We start from the raw sequence: 22809 nt of genomic DNA, 5'->3' as shown, positions 1-22809 counted from the left end.
CCCACTTTAGAATACTACAATACTTCATTATTTGGTGATCTGCCACTAAATAACCACACATACATCTCTGCTCTCATCACATGTTCCAATTATTATGAAACAGTTGTTTTTGTCTTTCTTTCACTGAAACTATTCCCAAAGCACATTTGCGGGGAAAAAACCCTCCTGTTTCTCTGTTTTTCTTCTGCTTCTAAATCCAGATTTTCACATTCAGTGCATGATTCAGACAAAACGGATAACACCCTGTGTGGGTTAACACACTACCTTTGCCAGTCTCGTCAGTAAAAACCTCTGGTTATGTGGCCTTATGTGATCCCGTTATAATCAGGAGTGGATTTCTGTTAGGTATGAGGAGCTTATGAACCACCTGGCAGTCAGTGTGGAGCTGCATTGTGTTTTCATGCTTCGGGGGAAAGTTAAAAAACACTGGAGGCAGAGGAGGGGTCTCTGGCACAACTTCACCTACTTCTAAGGTGCATGGAGGAGGAAAAACATTCTAAAGAGGTACAAACTCCAGTAACATTAGTAGTGTATAGAACAACTTTATCTCTACAACCCTGTTGTACAATTAACAATAAAGTTTTTCTACAGTATACGGTACAAGTGTGGCTCTGGTTTTGACCTCTTTGAAGTTAAAAAAAGGCTTGGACTGGGATGAATTATTCATGGAGATAGAAAGAGATGAGCTGTAAAAGCCTTCATCTTCACTTTTTTGCCCCTGGCAGTGCCGCTCCATGGTGCACTCTGAGCGATGGGGTGAGTTGGGGTAAAAAAAAAAAAGGCTGCTGATTTTATATGATTGTATCAATACTGCATGGGCTGGCAGGGTAAGATTGTGTAAGAGGCTATGCCAAAACCAAACACAGATTGCCTTTTCCTTGCAGACTCCCATCCAAACCGCTAATTTTTGGGGTGTGTCAGTAATCCATATCCGATAATCTGTTTTTTATCACGGTTCCTCATCATGCTAGTACTCGTGTTAACATTCTGTATGAACTGAAGCTGTCTCAGGTGTCAGCAGTTTGTAAAATAAGACATTTTCACCCTGAAATACTAGCAGGCACAAAGGCTAACTGTAGCGGGGTCAGCAGTATTTGGTTATATGGATGAATAAGTTTAACTGTCATTGGAACTGTGACAAAACTGCTCAATACATATAAATCCTGCATTTCCCCAGCAGAGCCCTGTGTTGTCCAAAAATGATTAAAAACACACCAGTGAGTCACACTGTTGCACTGGGTGACATGTTCTTTCGTAACCATGAACACACACACTGTTTTCACTCAGTCCCACACACACACACACACACACACACACACACACACGCACACGCACACACACACCACCCTGTCCCTGAAATACTCACTGGAACAGCGTTTTTCTAGCCTGGGAGTTAACCCTCCAAGTTCCAAGGTACATTTGAGGCATCACCAAATGATTAACTATCTCCTTTGTGCTTATTCAGCCCTCTAAATATCTTTCGAATAAGATAAATCCAACTAACTTTTCCCACATCTTGTCATTTGAAGGGGTCACAAGTAAACAGTGCTTCATTGTAATGTGTCACAAGTCAAAAAAGGTTGGGAAACCATTTCCCTAGAGTGCTAAATGTGTATTAATCCACAGCTGAAAATAGGTTCCAAGAAATGAACTATTTACTCCTGTTGGAGTAATGTTTTCTGCAAACAACAGTGCCCAGCTGTTTAAAATGAAACTATAGTGTGTCCTGTTTTTAAAGCTTTTCTTCTTCAGTAGGAATAAATGGGGTTTGGGCTGAGAGCCACAGACAGGTTAGGAACCGGCAAGCACTGAGAAATTTGTTGACAAAAAGAAAAACAGAATAATGCGAGCCTTATCCCTTAATAAGATTGGTCTGAACCTCGCATTACATCATACACGACGATAGGACAGTTTGTTTGTTTGACATTTGGGTGTTTACAGATCCAAATAGCAAAGAGCAGATTCTCTAAACCTTAACATGGGTTTCATCTGGTGTTGGCTTTGTTTGTCATCAGATATGGAAACGGTAACTGGACTGGAACATTGCTTAAAGCGTATTTCTTTACTTTCTACTTTATCAACAAAGTGACAAACACGACATGGAACTGGGGACTGCTATTTAACTTTTGCCAGCAGCTCATGATACAAGTTTTATTTACACTCTCTCACATTTACATTTCATTTAAAAACACCAAATATATGAAATCCCACATTTTCACTGTAGATCTTCTAGAAACATCTGCGTAATGTCTAGCAATAACAGATTTTTTTCATCTGTCTTTATTCTCAGTAGAGTTGTGGGTGGAACTTGAGGTTTGCCTGCTAAGAGTGCTGCTTTCATGTACTGTTACTGGCCTTCATTCATCTTGAGAAAGACCAGGAACGGGTAAGACTAGAGGCAGTAATATATTGTAACAAGAAGCAAAGTTAGTAGATAATAATAAGTGTAACATTAGTTTTGAGAACCACAAAATGTTGCTGGCTCACCAAACATCTCTGAGTCCACTTTCATCACTGAATAAACTCGTGTTTGGGTTATTTCTGTGGGTAACTGGCTAAACATAGGTGACATGAGTGGAATTTTGAAAATACCAGGATTTAATCTCAACTCTTTCAAATAAAACATACAAATAAAAAAATAAAAACATAAAAATCCAATACTACTCCAATATTTTGTTGGAGAGATCCATTGTAAGAGCCAGAAATACCAGTCCCCCAGCAACCAGGTAGACGAGAGTGAAATGATGCAGCAGTGTTTATTAAGTCATTATTTAGCTTGCTTCTCAGGTCCACACACCAACTGAAGAAAAAACACATTCCTGCCCTCCTGGGCTTTTTACAGGCATTCTTTAAAAGTAGGTATTTGTAAAGTAGTGGATGATGTAGTTTGAAAAAAAAAGTGGATACACTAAGTCAGATAGAACAAATTGACTAATGAAAAGAAGCAAATATTGTAATAAAAACAATTAGATTTCCAAGGTTGGTGTTTAAGACCAGCTAGTGTGCAAAAGGATGGTGATGTTTGGTTGGTTGGTCTGTCAATCAAACACTTTGCTGATGTACATCCATACTACAGAGGGGTTAAGCCTTGATTTGAATGACCCCTGCAGCTTTTCTTCTAGCATCACCTTAAAAAAGTGTGTTTCAGAATACATCCAGCTATAGAAAGTGATCGTTGTGGCCAACTGTTGGACAAAAAGCTGAAGTTGTTATGGCTAACATGTTGGCCAAAGGTTTCCTGTCAATACATCCAGCCACCTTATCGTCCTTCTTAGCTTTGTCCATTATAAACTCCACCAGTTCTTGAGAAACATATCTGTATCAGTCTCACACTGTCTGTATGTTGTTTAGTTCTGGGCAGACAGTGCATAGTGGATTTATTAAAACTTATTTGATGAAAACAGCTGCAGCCTGAGCTGATGAGGTAAGACTAAATGAAACCGATGAGTTTAGAAGAAGCAAACAAGTCACATAAATATTCCGTCTGACTTTGTCACTAAGTGTGTCCTCTTTCACATCGTACATAGTCATTTAATGACGTGGGAATTAATAACATCAAAAAATAATGAAATATCATATCAAAAACCATCCTGAGCTGGCCAAATGAGGTCAGCCAGTCAGAAGAATTATTATTCCTCTGTTTATATTATAGATTAACCTCCTTTCTGAGTGAAATTCATGTTATGATTGAGTAGTCATTAGATCATGTTGAGTGAGTTATAATTCATCCTTGTACCATCAGTGTCACCCACACAGACTTGAACTTTTGACTTTAGATTTTCACACAGTTTCCTGTTTTCAATCTGTACTCAGATATTCATGTCAGACTAAACTGATTGTTGAAATCATGTTTGAACAGATTTGATTTAATAACCTATAACTGCAAACCCTTTCTCCACACCTCTAAATCATTTATTCAGGGGACATCTTGGTTGACAAATAGTAGTATTAGTAAAAACGGTTTTATTTACATATTGAGATACATTTTTCATTGGTTCACAATTGGTGACTGTACAAAAAGAAATGCTTTCATTTCACAAACTCACAATCTTTTTTAACACAGTAGTTTTATAATATTCTCATTATGAGGTATAAGAGACATTTCAACCTCAACATGTTCGGTCTTCATGCTGGTTAGTGTGCTTTTGGGGTGGCTGTGGCTCAGAGGTAGAGCGGTTTGTCCACTAATTGGAAGGTCGGTGGTTCGATAACCGGCTCCTACAGTCTGCATGTCATGTCCTTGGGCAAGATACTGAACCCCAAATTGCTCCCAAAGGCTGTGCCGTTGGGGTGTGTGCGTGTGTGTGTGTGTGTGTGTGAATGAGCATTAGAAGCTCCTCCTGACGATCAGGTTGGCACTTTGCATCAGTGTATGAATGTGTGTGAATGGGTGAATGTTGGCATGTAATGTAAAGCGTGTTAAGTGGTCAGAAGACTGGAAAGGCGCTATATAAATGCAGCCCATTTACCATTTTACCTTTAAGGGGTGCTGTAATGGGAGCCTTTAGCAGTGTGGCCTGTTATGTAAGGCCTTGGCTGTGGAGCTCAGAGCTGCGTGGCCCCTGCAGTGTCCCTGTGCCAACAAGCACAGGAGGTTTCATCACCCCGCTGTTTCAAAGGACCCTCTGGACTCTGGGATATTGTTCAGTGCTGCTCTGTAGTTTGCCTAATTCATTTTCTCCTTTATCTCTGCGTTACACTTACCATCTGTTGTCCTCCCCGATAGTCCTCATCTTTTAAAGCCTCTGTCTTTTTTTCTCATCCGCTCCCCTCTTTTGCTGACTCACTCCACTCTCTGAAATTATAATGCACTGAAATAGCTGACTCTCTCCGATGGTGGTATTGCACAGTTTTGGTTTGCATATGCGCTTCTATTCTGTGAATCCCTTTTCTACCGAGACAGTGTCTAACAAGAAGCTTTGAATAAGGATCAGGCGAGGAGGACTTACTCCCACTGGGTGTTTTCTTCTAGTTTTGTTTGTGCAAAAATACATAATTTACTTTTACACACAGAGGAAAATAAAACAGTAAGGGAGTTTTTGTGTTATGACACATGGACATCATCTGACATTGACGTAACTGACATTTTAATTGTTTTAGATTTTAATTGATAAATTAAATATTTTTATTAGAACTACATTCTTAGATGCATAAATGGTCATATAAACAGCATTATAAAAAATAATGTTAAATATTACATAGTAACAAGTAAAAATATGTGCTTGATAATTTAGGGAGCAAATATAATTAACAGCATGAAAAGGAAATGCTGGTTTTTCATGACGTTTGTCCTATTCTTTAAAAAAAAGAAAACTTGTGTATTTCAGTCAAAGTGTTGCTGACTGAACAATCTGTAAAATGAGGGAAAAACAACACCTTAAAGGTGCAGTGTGTGGGATTTAGTGCCATGATGAGGTTGCACATTGCAACCGACTGAATACCCCTACCCTCACTTTCCCCTTCCAAACGTGAAGGAGAACCCGTGGTTCCCACGAAACTTGCCAAAAAACGTGAAATATCCTTTCTAGAGCCAGTGTTTGGTTTGTCCATTCTGGGCTACTGTAGAAACATGGCGGTGCAACATGGCGGCTTTCTATAAAAGTGGACCCACTCTTTATGTAGATATAAAGGGCTCATTCAAAGGTAAGACAAGCACAATGGTTATTATTTTCAGGGGATTATACACTAATGAAAACATATGTATGTATTATATTTCATTTCTGCCAGTAGGTCACCCTGAAGTGTGTCAGTGGATACCACTCAATTTTCTGGTTTATGATTCTAAATCCTAGCTTGGCTCCCTTTATGTCAACTTAGAAAAGAATAATAATTGCATAGGAAATTAAAATGTAAGTCTTAAGTGAAAAAATTATACTAAATAAATTGCTTGCTAAATAGTTTCCAGCAGTGCTGCCACAGTGAATGTTTTTACAGTGACCACCAAGCTGGTAGACTGGAGAGACGCAAACAAACAATTCTACCAGCTGAGTGTAAAAAAGTAAAAGCAGTGGAAAACTGAAAAGTGGTGGGTATGAAAGAGAGGGACCTCACCAGAATAATAACACCGCTGGTTTGAGCTAATGCTTAAAACAACAATGGTCTCTTAATGGCAAGAGCAGAGGCGGTTATACTGCCAAAAACCTACTCTGATGGATGATTGCCTGTAAACCTTAAAATCACACATTTGGGGGTTTTAAAAAAATGAGATGTTTGTAAAATGAAAACATGGTTAACCAAAGACAAAAAAGAGAGTTCAGGTGCATGTAACCAACGTTACTCAAAGTTAAACAAATCAGATTAGATTAGATCATTCCTTTTATTCAGTTTTGGCTAGATATGTCCTTCAGTTTTATGCTTGACTCCTTTTTAAAGAGATGCTTGCAGGTTGAATTTTTCAACTGGATTTACAGTTTATGGATCATGAAAATGATCCTGTGAGGTTAATGTTTGATGTTATTAGTTTAATGAGACACAAAGGCAGCAATTCAGACAGAAACGTGAATCAGCGCCCTTAAAACAAGCTTTATATGATGAAGTTCAGGGCGGAATGTGTAAGGCAGATGGCTGGTTTACTCCACTTAAGCATCACCGCTACGTCAACTGTAGATCAGACATCCATGTAGGAATGATCTCTTCTGGTAAGTCCTTATTTCTAATGTTTTAAACTTCCAAATCAGACAGCATGGTGGCTTGAATTGAGAAGTAACATCTGATGTGTGTTTATTGTTGCTAGGCTGTGTAACTAACCTTAGAAACCACCAGCTGATGATGATGGATAGTGCCAACATTAGCTGACGTAAGCATTGTTAACGTCCTGTTTGGTAAACGATAGGATCCTGGTGTGTGGTTACATAGCTTGGTGACTTTCTGTTTGGTCAACTGTCATTTTCATTCTCAAGTGGTGTTATGTAGCTGTGATATAACGTTTTGGGAGATGCTGCAGTAATGAGTTCTGGTGTCTATGAGGTAACTTTTTATTTTCAACCTATAGTTTCTGATCTGAAAGTGGCCCAGTGAAGCTTTGGATGCAGGCATGAAGGACAGTGAGTGGAGGACCTGAAGCTGTTGACACCAGACATCATCAAACAGTTAGCAGTTGCATTCAGTCATTGAATTGAGCAAAGCGTTAGTTCAGACAAGCCACAGAGTCAAGCTCAGCTCACAAACCCAGCTACATCAGCTCACAGCAGCTGAATGAATCATGGCTCAGCTGATTCATTCTATGCATTCAATTGGCGAAACCTCAAAGCCGGCCCACGTCAGCCGATAGCTCAGCTGATTCCCCTCTATGCTTTCAATTGGCAAATGTCATACACGGCGAGCTGCTTCAGTCTACCTACCCTTGCTGCTTCTTCTGTAAATTTTGCAACCCACCTCCACCACATGCAGTGTCTGATTTAAACAATGTCATACTGTTGTCATTGTTGCCCGCTCTGTTCTGGTCTGTGGTCTTTGCTGCTGCTCCGCCTGTAAGCAGTAACATGAAAAGGCAGGGAGCTCCCAGAACAGAGCCATACCCCCAAATATAACAACTGCAAATGGCTATAAATGTTTTCTTTTTGACTAAAGTGGTCTTGACTGAAATCTAATTTATTTATACTTGAAACTTGGTAAGAAATTTTGGGAAAGGAATTTAGATCATGAATGATTGAGTGATGGCGTATTCTTGAACATTTTTGGTATTTACTCATACAGTAGTTATTCAATTAAACAAAAACCTGTCTCATAATCGTCTAGGTCTGTGTGTATTGTGATGTAGAGCCATATGCAGATGGAAATATTTTGAAATAACTAATTAAGCATTGTGCAGTTCTGTTGGTTTCCACTCTGTGCCTTCTTGTTGTTTGAAAGGGTAAAATTGGTATTTTTCTAGTTTGATACATCCAGATACTTCAGTACGACTACTAAAGCAGTACGACTACTACTTGACTTATTTTAAAAGTCTAATTTACGTCTTTAAAGTCCAATAAACGTTAACAAACCTAAACATCAGTCCTGTGGGCGGTTGTGGTTCAGGAGGTTAGAGCGGTTGTCCTCCAATTGGAAGATTGGCGGTTCGATTCCTGGCTCCTCCAGTCCACATGTGGATGTGTCCTCGGGCAAGACACTTAACCCCAAATTGCTCCCGTTGCTGTGCCAACGGTGTATGAATGTGTACGAATGGTTAGCTTCTCCTGATGTGCAGGTTGGCACCCTGCGTGGTAGCCCCTGCCATCAGTGTATGAATGTGTGTGAATGGGTGAGTGAGTTGTAGTGTAAAAGCGCTTTGAGTGGTCGAAAAGACTAGAACGGCGCTATATAAGTACAGTCCATTTACCATCCTTATTCATCTGAAAGAAAAAATATCAGACCTTAAACAGTGAGTCAGTCTAGTTTATTATCCTTTAAGAAATCCCTTGTGTGTCCTTGTTGAGACAAACAAAATGACAGCAAAAGACATTACAGTTAAAGACAGACATCCAACAGCATTGTGCTCCATCATATCAGGCAATATTAGGCCCCACCACAACATCACCAACAATCACAAATAAAGTGCAACAAATTGCGTGTAACATTACTCTCATTTGTTGAACAGAGCTATACTGGAAAGGTATGAAGGATCTCTGAACATGGGAAGTCCACAATGGTTGCACCTTTGTGCACCGTTGATACGTCACTGAAGATGACTCACTAAGAAGTGTCCTACTGTGTTGTTGTTGACTCGTAATCTTACTAGACATATTCAAGGGGACATTTGCAAATTGCAGGTTCGATTTTTTTTTATATCTGGGGATTTATTGGAATATCTTTCCATAATTTACAGTTCAAAAAATTGCTTATTGATCTTATAGTGAGTCTTTATGCAGCCTTTCAGTTCACCCTCTATCTGAAACAGTCTCTTCCTGTCCTGTCCCGATGAGCCCACTCTGTTCTGATTGACCAGGTCTTGAAAGCTCTTCTTCAGAGATGTCAGGTGGCTCGGGAGGTGTCAGCAAAGTATGAAACAAACTATAGTCATAGCATTTCACTTTTTCTCTTTCTTTACTCAAAATATCAACTTCTCAAATACATCCGTACATGTTTGAACTGGAGTCATATCCAAAATATGAGTGGACAACATGAACAATATATGGAAAATCCTTAGCAACAAGCTGAGCAACCAAAGCTACATAAAGGAAAGTCGATGATGGTCGAGCTGACATCAGCTGGTCTGTAAGGTTGAAAAAACTATCGCAAACTAACCATTCATGGCAGGCTGACTCGCAGGGAGCATTTTGTACATATGTTAATCTCAGGTTATGGACCTTTTATCAAGTTTAATATCCAACATCATAACAGTATGTGAATAAAAGAAAACCAGGAAAAGCTTAACATGGTCCCTTCAACAATCGTATCGTTAGAAACACCAAGGAATAATACAAACAAAAAGTTAGAATGCTCTTCACAAATGATGGAAGAGAACCAGTATCTGACCGTCCAATCCAAAATGTTGAAGCTTGTGTATGAAGTATAATTGTTGTAATCCCCTCCTGTAAATGAAGAGTACTTATATCATTTAACAAACCATACAAAATAGGGTTTTGGACATTAATGTTATTTATTTATTATGAAATCATCTTTATTTATGATTTATGTCATTGTGCACCCCTACAGTACCATGGCGAATGTATCTGAGCCTATATTTGATCATGGGCTCAGGTTGTGTATTAATGGATCAGGTCAGGTTGGGTCCATAATTGATGTAGATGCAGAAACACTGTATAGAACAGTTTGTTTGGTTCTGGTACTGAGCTTTGTGGGTACGGGGTAGGTATGAGTTTGCAAACCAGACTGTGCAGGACTCAGCTACTCACCCCATGTTTTAAAATGTTTGTCCTAACATGTGTGAATACTTCAAATATATCACTGATGTAGGCCTACTCTGGTCTGGAAGTCTACTGCATGGTGTAGGGACTCCCTCCAAATGATCAGAAGGTATTCAACACAGTTTGTACAAAGCATGTGACTTTGCATTCACATCCCGCTCTTACAACTCTCTGTTTGTTTCTTTTAACATTGAACTTTGCCAAACAGTTTATTTTTTACTCAAACCATAAACCACAGAGGCGGCAGATGAGAAAACACTCATATGAATCACATTTGAAACAATACGCTTCATTGTGGAAGGCACAGACTGTTGACCTATTTTCTTGTTTAGGTATTAGGACGAGCATGAGATAGAATCATCGTTTGGCAGCGGTGGAGTCACTGTGGAGAGAGATGTTTTAAATGCCACATCACACAGAGTGTACTTGTTGTAGGCCTGTAAACACAAGGTGCAGCAATTGGCTGTTTGAGAAGGCTGCTTAAAGACAGCTGCTGTCCGTCACTTAAGTGTTTCTAACGACATTAGATCATGTTGTTAACTGTCTGGAAGAAAATCAATCGTATCAATGCAAGCCTAATGCTTCATTCTCAGTAAATCAAGGTTTTCAGAGACAACCACCAACTTAATAGAGAGGAGGATGTCTCTGTTTAAGACTGATTGGACAGCAGTTGTGTGCTCTGTGTTAAGGCCTTTCCGCTCAGCGCTCAATACTACATGTTTTTCTGTGTGCTGCCTGTGAGCATTTCTCCGAAAAAAGAAAAAAGAAAAAGAGGATACAATGAGTGGATTAAATGTGTGGCTCACGCACAAAACACTCCAAAACATGCTGGAAATAAAATAATAGAAAACAGAGGCTCACACTGCCAAAAAAATGCATGCTGTTTGATCAGTCCCTAAGTCATTTTGTCTTAAAAACATAAGTAATACTAAGTAGGTGGATGAAAGGGAAAAAAACAGTGCTCTGTGTGTGTGTGTGTGTGTGTGTGTGTGTGTGTGTGTGTGTGTGTGTGTGTGTGTGTGTGTGTGTGTGTGTGTGTGTGTGTGTCTGTGTGTGTGTCTGTGTGTGTGTGTGTGTGTGTGTGTGTGTCTGTGTGTGTGTCTGTGTGTGTGTGTGTGTGTAAACATCGCTGTGGGTGGGTGGAGGGGTGAGAAAGCATTCAGGCTCTTTAACATGATTTCACACAGCGATTTTAAAATTTGGATTCAACTCAAGATTTCACCGGCTGACATTTGTCTTTGAATTTGTCACCTCACAAGTTAGCACTGCAAGGAAATGTGTGTGTGTGTTTTTCATAATGGCTGATTGTGCTTTTACTGTGGAGGTTGGAGCAGATCAGTGAGAACTATCTTACCCCTGCCCACGCGTGGCGCCTCTATTCTAATTGGTTATGGGTGTTGTAAGAGGCTCTGATTGTATCTGTGCAGCGGTTTCATGCAGCTACTAAGCGCTGAGTGGTAAATCAAGTATCTGTTCTGCTTTGTTTGAGGCCCTTCATAACATTACATCATTTTGATGAGTCAACCGTACGCTGGCGTTAGCAGAATATATACTGAAGAACTTCTAAATGACTTAAGTGAACAGCTCTAAACTGTTTACATCTGTGATCCTTCACACAAAAAGTTCTGAATGATCAGGGAACTTTGTGCGACTGTAATCAACCACTTATTAAAATCATATTAGATGAGTTTCCATTCAAATCCAATTTTTTTTTTTTTTTTTTTAAATGTGAGTATTTTCCAGAGGGTGCAGCAGTAGTCAGTTAGTCTGACAAATCATGGCATTTTATTTCTGCTTCTTTCCAATGTGGCATTAAAGGCCTCAATATGCTTCAAACAAAGTGTCAGATTGTCTAACAGTGCAGCAGAGTTCCCTCTAGGAGTTATGTCCATATGGGATGATTTCACACCCCACAATTTATGTTCAGTGCCAGCGCTCCGTGCTAACGCAGGAAGTCTTGTGCTTTTTATATAGAGAAGAGTTCTGTGGAATGTTGCATGCGTGACATTTGTGCAGGAGACTGGAGTTTTCCCCCCGTCACAGAGCAGTAGTTAAAACCAGTCTTTGTATTCACTGCAATCACAATCTTTCCTTATTTTATCGATAAAGTTATTGGTAAGTGCAGATATTTTTGAAAGGTTAGGCTTATATTGTAATCTGGGGAGGCTTTAACCTAATGAGCCAGATGGTTTGTTATACAGAACCATCTGAGAGGTCCTCCTTGGAAAGTGTTCAAAAAATACTTGGCATAGATGATAGAATGAACCATCTGTCTATCATCATGTATCACCGTCTTACCTGGGGCAGGACGTCGGCTCGGTGGTTAGCACTGTTGCCTCACAGCAAGAAGGCCTTGGATTGGATACCTGGCTGGGGCTAGAGCTGGGCGATATTGACAATATCAAATATCATGATATATTTGACCAAATACCTCAATGTCCCAACAATATTGTAAGGATAAATATCGGTGCTTTCACAAAATATTTACACAATGAGATTTTTGGTAAATAATCATCAGTAATTTGGATGTAATGACAAAGTGGGTAAAGACAAAGAACAGTCTAGTACAGGGTTATATTCATTAGTGTAACTAAGTATCCCAGACGCTAATGCACCGATGAAAACTGTGATTTGCACACCTAAAATAATAAATAATAGGCTATACAAGCTCACACACAGTAGTATTACATCATGAGGCATTCTGGGCTTGTAACTCTCTTATTTTCGGTGCATGACACATTCACGCATCTGAGTATGCTATGAATTAACAACGCCAGCAGTCTGCAGTGGTGGCTACACAATTAAACACTTAGCGAACATTTCTCCCTTTGTAACTAATGAAAATACACTCTTACGAGACCGTTTGGTTTCATTTGTACAACAGACAGTGTGTTTTGATGCCAGCACGTGTCGCAGGTGGTGATAATTGAACGCTTGAAGAGAAGACTGGATTACCGGTAGGACATTGTTTTGGGCTACCGGTGGACGTACCGTTTTTATAGTGACAAAAGAAGCTCTGCTTTAGTCGTCTCCGAGGGCCCCGACACACTGACTATGCTGAGTGCGAGTCATTTGTGGTTTTCAGTACAAGCAGAGCGAATCACAACTTTAATGAGTGCGGTTCAGTTTGTTGTTGAAAAACATTTAATTTGATTAAAATCGAAAAATAATATTTGGGTCAATGACGTATAAGGATGTATTTAAAAATAATAAATATGGGAATTGCTATTGCAGTAATTCAAACATTAAGAAAGGTTGAGTACACATAAATACATATTAAAATAGTAAATTAGGTGTTTTATGTGTTTTTCCATCTCGATGAATTTGAACTGACCTTAAAAAAGTCATGTGGTGCGACTGTGATCTATCTTAAAATAAATGAATTTAAGTGTTTCGAAACAAATTATTTGCATGTCCTTTAAGTTTTTGTAAATAATAATCTCATATTTATGTTCTATTATGTCACAGTTGCCTTCTTAAATGTATGTAAGACTTATTTTTCCTGTAAATTGCTTAAAAATGATTGAAAAAATTTAAAAATACAATTCAGTTAAGCATACTGTATCAGCGATTAATATTAAAAGTGATATTTTACTCTGAATTTAATACAGTTATTGGTTTTATTGGTCGCACCACATGATGTTTTGTCACTTTAAATAACAGAAAAATTACTAATAACTTGTGGTTTTTGAAAAGTTAAAGTGATTTCATATAAAGGAAAGGTACTACATATATATGGTATTTTTTAAAATCAATTTAAACCTTTTTCTAACTGAAACAAATGCAGTTAGACTGAACATGTCATAGGCACGTCATTGACCCATTTATAGCCTATAGGCTATAAAAATAATAGTCATTAAAGTAGCCAGCTGGACCTAATTGTGTAGTCGGCTATATGGCCAGCAGCCGGCGCTTGTGGAAAGCCATGTCTGGTTCAGAAAATGACATTTTACTGTAATGCAGCCTTTAAAAGCAGGAAAAGACAACACTTACGCCATATCACCATATTATGATATCCAAATTCTAAGATGATATCTAGTCTCATATCATGATATCAATATAATATCAGTATATTGCCCAGTCCTAGCTGGGGCAGGGCCTTTCTGTGTGGAACTGCATGTTCTCCCTGTGCTTGCGTGGGGTTCCTCCCATTGTAAACATGTACAGTATGTTAGGTTCATTCTCCTGTTGGTACCTGTGACTACGGTACTGGAGTGGGTCTCTGGGCGTTGCATAGTGGCTGCCCACTGCTGCTAGTACTAAGGATTGGTTAAATGCAAAAACGGAATTTCACTGTACAATTATATGTGTGACAAATAAAATACCTTTACCTTGCGAGGCTGCTGGATTCATGAGGTTATGTGATCACTTGAGAATCTTCATACAGTAGGATGCTGATTGGTCCAAACCTTGAAGCCTGACAAGATGGAGTCTCTTGTGATGTTGTGATGTTGTGATGTTAAGGTGATCGCAAGGTAAGGGAGATTTCTGAATTGTTTAATATCCAGTGGTTGAATTCAACTGTATCCAGCAATTGGCCAGTTGTGCAGAGCTCCTCTCTCAAGCTCTCTCTATGTATTTATCATGCAGCTGCGTGTCCACGTGCCTCAAAGGGTCCACCACCATCCCCATTTCACATCTCAGTATGATTGCAGGCTGTCTAGCAAAGCTTTTAGTGTGGACTTTCATAACAGGTCTAAATACTTTTGCCTGTAGAGGTGGACCCCTGAAATGTCACATCAACTATTTAGTATGAAACATGTTTAGACCGTTACATTACCTTCAAGATTCACTGCAAAAGTGGTATATATGAGTAAGGACTGTAAAGACCCTAACCCAACATTATATCTCATAAACAGCATTACCACTAACACCGGGGACAAGAATATATTATACTAGAGTAGAAGAAACTTACAGGGAATGCAGAAGTATGTTTCAAGTTCCTCTAATTATCCCTTATGCACTCATTCTGGCTCTGTATAAAAATGAACAAAATATGGACTGAAATCCATATAATTACTACTTCTAAAAGATAAAATACATTCTCACTGAGCTGTGCTGAAAAAAAATCAGATATACTGTGAATCTGAACAGGCATATAAATGATGATATATATAGTATTTGCAGGGTCAGGAAGGTTATTTAAAAAAGGTGTTTGGCCCACTGGCTGTGTGAAGCTATCACAGACATACTGTATGTCGCAGCAGGGAGGAGACCCCCCCCCCCCCCCCCCCCCCCCTCCGCTGGGTATTGGAGCTATGAGAGCTTTGTCTTCCTCCACAGCTCTTCTCAGAGTAATGGCGGTGGCAGACATATGTGCAGCGGCATCACGGGCTTCACCGCCGCCTTTTATTCTGTTCTGTCCGCGTGATACGTCTGACTTTTTATCTCTGACCCATTCAGTATTGAGTGTGCTCGGCGACCAGTGAAACGCTGTCAGCTCCGGGCACGTTACACACACACACACACACACACACACACACACACACACACACACACACACACACACACACACACACACACACACACACACACACACACACACACAGAGTCATCTCAGAGTAGAGCCATTATGTGCACTACAAGCTGTCATATACTCAAGCTGTGTTTTAACTCACAAGTCTTTGGTACGGCAGCAGTACGACCGTCCCTGCCTACTCTCCCACCGTGAATTCAATGTGTGTTAAGTGTGTGTCTGTGTGTGTGTGCCCATTGTGCTTTTTTTGTATCCTTATTACGTTGCGGCCCTCCATGTATTACACCCAGGCCTGACTATTTGACCACAACTGAATATAACAACAAAGCATTTCATTGAAGTCTGGAAGAAATATGTGAAGCACTAGAATTTATAGCAGAGCTGTTGTATTGGATTGAATTAGATTGCACAGGTGTACCTAATGAAGTGGCTGTTGAGTGTATGTTTGTAGAGAATGGAGGGGTGGAAGTGAGTAAATGTGATGGTAAGATAAGAATGGAATACGGGCCAGTGTGTGTGCGTGCGTGTGTGTGTGTTTGCTAGAGATCAGCCTATGTATGTAGGTGTGTATTAGCTAACATTTAAAGGCTTGATGGAACTGCTCTCTTTAAATAGTCAAATAGACTGTAGTAAGTAAATAAGTTGGAGACTATAGTTAAAGCCTTGTGTTGGATAGCATGGCTTTTAATAAAAAACAATAACAACAATAAAAAAAAAGAAGCCAACTTAATTTAGTAGAGGCATCAAAAACTGCTTTTTTCAGCTCATTTGCAGTTATGTCTATTTATATGGATTGTCGCTAAAAAGAAACCAACACAGGTTCCTCTTTTTTTGACTAGTTTACATGATTTGAGCACGTAGAGCAAGTCTGTTTCCATGAACCTTCACTGCATCTTCACTTTACCACTACTGTTTTTAACACCTCAGCCGCACCAAACCCTTGTTTTGGCTCAGCCTCTGTTAGATGCAAATTCTAATTTACATAAAAAGCAGAACAGTGGTGACACCAGCAGGCCGAGACCAATGCAAATGTGAAACATGAACGCATGAAACATTAAAACATCAGCGACTGTCAGGTTTTCCTCCGTCGACAAACTCGCTTAGCGTCCACACGCCGGTTGACTCTTCTCTGTCGCTTAGCTGCACTTTAACACAAGTTAATGGACTCTGATGAGTTGATGTTGATGTTCATAGCGTGAGTGTGAGCGACCCCCCCCCCCCCTCCTCGGCTGGGAGTCAGGGGGGAATATGGTGAATTACTGGACGCAGAAACGCAACCCGGCTCTAATGGACGTAGAATGAGATAATGACGAGGCTAACGACAACAGGAAGATTTGTCAGCGTGAAGCAGCAGCGAGGAACTCTGCGCTTTGCTTTCAACGGCCAAAATGCATCCATTACTGTTAACTATAGTGAAGCCTTTTTCTCATGCAGTGACTTACAATTTTATGTTCCTATCAGGACACAAAGGGCCTCTTCTAGACTCACAGCTGTGCATCAGGCTTCAGCTGGACTCTCTGCCCTAATTTGGCTGCGTATTGACAGACAGACACACACACACACACACACACACACACACACACACACACACACACACACACACACACACACACACACACACACACAAACAAACACACGAATAAAGTCAGCACAGGGTGATCAGACAGAGACAGAGCAGTCAGAGTACATGGGACATGGAAGGCAAAACAATATGTGGTATTAGACTGTTAGTGTCCAAACCGACCATATGAAAGAGGCCCCTGTCCATCCTGTTTGTGCCACTTTGTGTTGTTCCTTGTTATGATGTCGCTCACATTCCCCAAACTGGCTGCTGTGGCTAAAAGTAGCGTATAATAGTACAGAGAGGCTACTCAATGGAAGTATGTGTGATTCTGTCAGCACTCAATGATTTGTAGCATCGGTTAGTTTTACACACACACACACACACACACACACACACACACACACACACACACACACACACACACACACACACACACACACACACACACACAGTAGTCACACTGCAGTCACTTCCAGGAGGATGTGGTTAGGGAAGAAAATTAAGAATGTCTTTTACGTATAATATGACTTTTGTTTCGCTGGTCCTCACATGTCCCAGTGCCAAGACCGTCAGTCAAGAGCGAGGAGAATATTCTTAGAAGGCAGCTCTAAACATTGAAGTAGTTCCACTGCTTTTATAATTTCATCATCCTAATTTGATCATGGGTATGCGCTAGGAAAAACAGGGATAAAGTTTCACACCAGACCTGATGGCATGAAATAAGAACACTATGATTTCATGGAAGCATGGAGGGAATCACAGAATATTGTAATTAAAATGGAGTTAACATAAAATGTGGAATATTGTGGGGTTTGCCAAAATGTGGATGCAGCACCTAAGCTGAATAAACAGAATAAAGACTATGCTGAGTGTTTGGATGTTATTTACGGGCGTGCTGCTGCCACAGCTTCTGTTCTGTGTGTCAGTGTTGACTGAGGACAGGACTCAGCTCCTCTTCTGCTCCTACAGCTGGTTAGTGGATTCATCCTGACTTTGGGAGGATGAACAAATTGCTCTTCAAAATCCCTTCACTATAAACCTGTTTTAGCGATGGTATTTTGTGATCATTATTTTTTATGGCTCACGGTGAGATTACTTGAGGCCACAGCGCTTAAATGACTGTTTCGCTTCTTCATGCTGATGTCTGAGTGTTCTGTATATTGAAGCACTTTTAAAATGAGAACATAGTACAGCGTTGTGTTGCATCATTACAAAAAGGTCAGTGTCATCAAGGCGGGACAGTACAGACAGTGCACTTTAAAAAGAGACAAGAATAAAAGGTAAAAACAAGACATTTAAAAGTAACTAAGTACACCCAAACCCCCCTTCCTGCCCCACATAGGCTGCAGTATTCAGAACAGTCCGTTCATAGTTCATAAGCAGTCCATGATTGATTATGTGTAAAATGCATATTATATAGTAAAGTCCATGATTGGGTTCTATTCATGATTACTTTCTTATCAAATTGTTGGAATTGTATTCATCCACCACATGATTAAACACTCTTTCTGGTGACAAAACGTGGTTCAATTCTGGAAAATTAAAATGGAAAATCTGGAATTTGGGGGAAAAAATCTGGAATTTGGGAAAAATGAAAAGTGATTTCATAGGGCCCTACCTGATATATTCCCATGTCAAGCTGATAACAAAAGGTTCTTGGTGTGGGACATGGATACAGCAGAAGGAAATAGGTGGTAAAACTCACTGTGATCAAACTGACCTTGATGTCAACCAGGGCCGGTTGACATCAAGACCATATTACTCCATCGGAACTGCCTCATCACCACAGACTCACACTGTAAGAATATGGACAACATCACAATGACAGCAGAACAAAGTCAACACAGTGTATCTCCCAATACAGTTATCATTTAATGAGTGAAACGTCACTTTCAATATCCTATTACATTATACCTGCATTGGTAGCGACAGTGTGTTGACTTATTTCTGCTGTTACAGATTTAGTTATTTGAGCTAGCACTTGCTTCCTAATTCCAGATGTGCACATCTACCACACAACTTTTTCAATCAAATAATGAATACATTGTTGAATATGACCAACTACCTTTACCTATGAGGAACATTCTATCAGTGTATTACACATAACTAATTGGCTGAACTTACCAGCTTCATAAAGTTATGTAGATGAATCAGACAGCAAACATCTCCTGAGTGTATCTGGATAGTTAGACAGTAGATATTAGCCTGTTACAAGCACAAACATGTAGCTGCAGAGTAGGACAAACAACTGCTGCAGTCTGATGCTCCAGCTGTGTGTCAGTTCAAACTGAGCCTGGTTATAACATAAATGATTCCAAAGTTATGATTTATGCATGACAAAAATAAAAGCTGTTGCACAAGCTACAGCAAGACTCCAAGTAACAATTAAATAGTTACACAGCCCACTATCCTGAGGTATTACATTCATATTGGATGATTCAGCACCTTACACGTCTGGGGAGGTTGAAACCATCCAGCTAGTACAGTCTGAAACCCCTATACGCCCCCCCACACACAAACCTTTCTCACGTTAGAATTGGGGAATCGTGTCTGACAATTTCTGAAACTTTATGCAACTGACAATCATGCCAACTTCAGGCAGGTGTGTGAAGGTTATGAAAGGTTTAACCTCTTTGGTAATTACTTCAGTTGCTTTTCATGTACAAACAAGTGATCCTCCATGATTTCCTTTGAGGGAAGATTGAAAGTGTACATCATTATCGCCATCTGAACAATTATTTCCCCCCCCCCCACCTTTCTATGATGGCATGATGTTCCCTCGCTTTTGAGTATTGCCATTTGGAACAGTTACAAACACTTTTGCTTTCAAAAATGGTTAGATGCAGTTGATGATGTTGTATGAATTAGTTAGCTTTAAATGTAAAGGGAAAACCCCCTTTTTTTATTGACCACACTCTTTCCCTATACTTGATTATACTGTGTTTAGATGGGCAGATACTGATGAAGGAAGAGTTGGGTATTGAATGTTAAAAGAAGTTTAATTTAACCTAATCTCAGGTTTTGTTGTTTGGTCCCATATCAGCATTGTTGTCTGGCAATTAGGTTGTTCAGAGCTTATTAAAAGCTCAGTATATACAGCGGCGTACGTAACTCGTAACCTTTGAAGTGACCTGATGACAGTAAATCATTTTAATAGTTTTGGATGAAAGCTTCAGAGTAGCTTCAGAACATTAACTGGTCCTTTTTAAAGCAGATGAGGAATTCTACCTAAGTCAGCAATCTAGTGTTTCATCTGGAAGCCTCTTTGCTGCCCAGCTGTTTCACCAACCTCTGCTGGCAAGTTTCATCTCGCTTGAGTCGAGCATATTTTTGGAAGCATTTTGCATCGAAATGTGGAATTTTTGGCACAGCGTGCCAATATTTTCTTCGATGTTATCTTTATCGGTTTTAAGAAAAAAAAACAACCCCTTAAGCTGAATAATGCAGCAATGTACAATAATATGATCTGAAATAGATGTCAGGATTAGCCTGTCCCTGTCTCCACTCCACCCCCCCCCCCCCCCCACACACACACACACACACACACACACACACACTCATCTCACCAGGTCTGATTTCCTAAGTTCTTCTAAAATGTACCTATTTAAAGAGAAGGCAATATATAAAAACAGTACAAAGTATTAAAAGTCTGACTTCTGTCATGTCTGACTTACAAATGATAGTTAGATTCAATACTTATTCAGTATATAAAGAATTCTATGTTGAGGACTCTGTCTCCAGAAATGTTAGAAAACCACCCCTAATCTTTTGAAGCTCTTCAGACATTCCCCTCAGGTTATACATTATCTTCTCATTAAGTATCCATGATGGTAATTCATTAGTCCATCTAGCAGATATAAGTGGATGTCCATCTTTCCATCACATAGTTATACATGGCTGTGATGAGGGCAATTCTAATAAATTTGAGTTAGTTTTTATCATAGATGTGTTGGCCAGTAGGGTTATTTTTGCCTCTGTGATGATAATGGGATGATTATTCCTGTGATGTCATTAAGCACAGTGAGTATGGAGGTCCAGTATGAATCTACACATGGGCCACACAGAGCCTGCTGCTGCTTATTGATACTATCTGACAACAGGATGCACAAGAACCACCACCATCAGCTTTTCCTGCACTTATTTAAAGCAGCCTTAATGAAAGACAGACCTTCCTCTGTGTTTTTCATCCGACTGGACAGCAGAGAATAGGTTGCAACCATCTAGAGAATGTTTGTGCTCGGGGATGACGTAGGTGCTTTGACTGTTTCTCTGAACTCGCTTAAAAGGTTTCACAAGAAGTGAATAAAGCCATTTAAACTGATTGAAAACAATTAAACAAAGGCGTCTCTTACTGCCAGAAGTGTGGACGGCGTGCCTCCTCAAACTATCGTGGTTACACACACAGTTTCTGCTGCGGTCAGGGTGTGCTATGATTGGCCGCACCGATAAAGTGTGTGTCATTTCATGGTTAATGCTGGTTCATCCAACGGTGTGACGAACATAAGTCATTGGTGTAAGGTTTACTTAATTACAGTCACTTGTAGACGATGTATTGGGATTTTGTAGCACATCACTACAGTGTGTGAAGCAGATGGGTTTTGCTCTTTGCCAAACACTCAAATTCGAAAATAGAAGATCTGTGTCACATGTGAGAGGAAGAATCAGACTTTGGACCTGTTCCTCTTCATCTCGGCCAAATGTCTCTCCTTATGCATTTGTCTGGCACAGTTACAGATCTGACAACTAAGCAAAATAGCTGCACAAAAGCTCAGTCTGCTAATTCCAAGAGGTTGTCTCGAAAACAAAAGCAGCACAAAAAAAAAACACGTGGATACAGTACTTGGGGGTAAAAAAAACAAACAAAGCGCAGCGCCTGCTTTCGGAAGGCGCCTGCTTTCGAGCTGGATAGCTTTAAGCAGCGAAAGAAGGAGAGGGGGGAGTCTTAGGGAATGAAGGAAGTAACAGATGAATAAGGCTGAGACATATTGTGAAACTATTTTCCAAATGTTGGGATCCCAGAGGCTACAGCATCATAATCACACCAAGTATGCACATGTTGTGTAGGCCTGTAGGCAGCACAGAGGGAATAGAAGTGTTTGTTGTCATTCCCTTTAAATTATACTGTGGGTAGCAGAGGAGAAGAAGCTTTCTAACAACATGTTAGAGCTCATTGATTTCAACATGTGTCTTTTTATATTTCTGTGTGATGGTTTTAATTCAGGGCCGAGCGTGTTCTGGCGCTGTAATCGCCCTCTTTTCCAGTTTGTGTGTGGTTGTTCAGTGAACTGGTCATAAATATGATTTGTGTTCATGCTCCGCATTGCAAACTCTGTCTTTTTAGATCTTTTTTTAGCCACAGAACCAGCAAATCTGACTCGTGCTGTTTTGCATTCCTGATATAAAGAAAGTGGAAGGTTGGAAAGAGGGATAGAAAAATTGGCCACAGGTGGGAGCTGACAAAAGAAAAGATTATTGATTAGGGTAGACATATGTGCTGAGTATGGTCTTTCTTTTAAAGGACCAGAGTGTAAAATAAGACTTGTTGTGTTTTCTTTAGCTTAGAATGAGCTCTTTAGGGAGCGGGTCCTCTTTCACGGAGTCCGCCACATTGCACTACCATGTTTCTACAGTAGAATGGACAAACCTAACACTGGCTCAGGTTTTTTTTTGTGTTTTTCCATTTTTTTGTTTTTTGTTTTTTCAGTTTTGCAGCCACAAGAATGTGAAATTGACACAAACTTTTTATGTTCAATCAACACAGCTACTTTGTGTTGATACACAGCTTTTAATATTTGATTCAATAAAGTAAATTAAACCTTTTGGTCACTTTATTCCAACACTATTTGATCATTTAACTAGCAATATTTTTCATTCTAATATTCCAATGCCAATGACATGTTTTCATAATGGAAAACTTTAATAAA

At 39.8% G+C, this 22809-nt stretch overlaps 2 protein-coding genes across 4 annotated transcripts in view; one reads left to right on the top strand and one right to left on the bottom strand.

Annotated features, from left to right (window-relative positions):
* The window catches only part of septin7a (septin 7a), a 461874-nt gene extending 446460 nt beyond the window's left edge, over positions 1 to 15414 (bottom strand). Inside the window, exon 1 of the mRNA XM_062435604.1 lies at positions 15411 to 15414. The gene's annotated coding sequence lies outside the window, so the exon portion shown is untranslated. The remainder of the gene's footprint in view (positions 1 to 15410) is intronic.
* thrb (thyroid hormone receptor beta) overlaps positions 1 to 22809 on the top strand; it is a 123904-nt gene that overhangs the window by 25550 nt on the left and 75545 nt on the right. The gene's annotated exons all lie outside the window — the stretch shown is intronic.

This window comes from Scomber scombrus, chromosome 16 (assembly GCF_963691925.1).
Source record: "Scomber scombrus chromosome 16, fScoSco1.1, whole genome shotgun sequence".
NCBI classification, from domain to species: Eukaryota; Metazoa; Chordata; class Actinopteri; order Scombriformes; family Scombridae; genus Scomber; species Scomber scombrus.
Note: the sequence above shows the minus strand (reverse complement) of the source record. Positions and strands in the feature narration are given on the sequence as shown.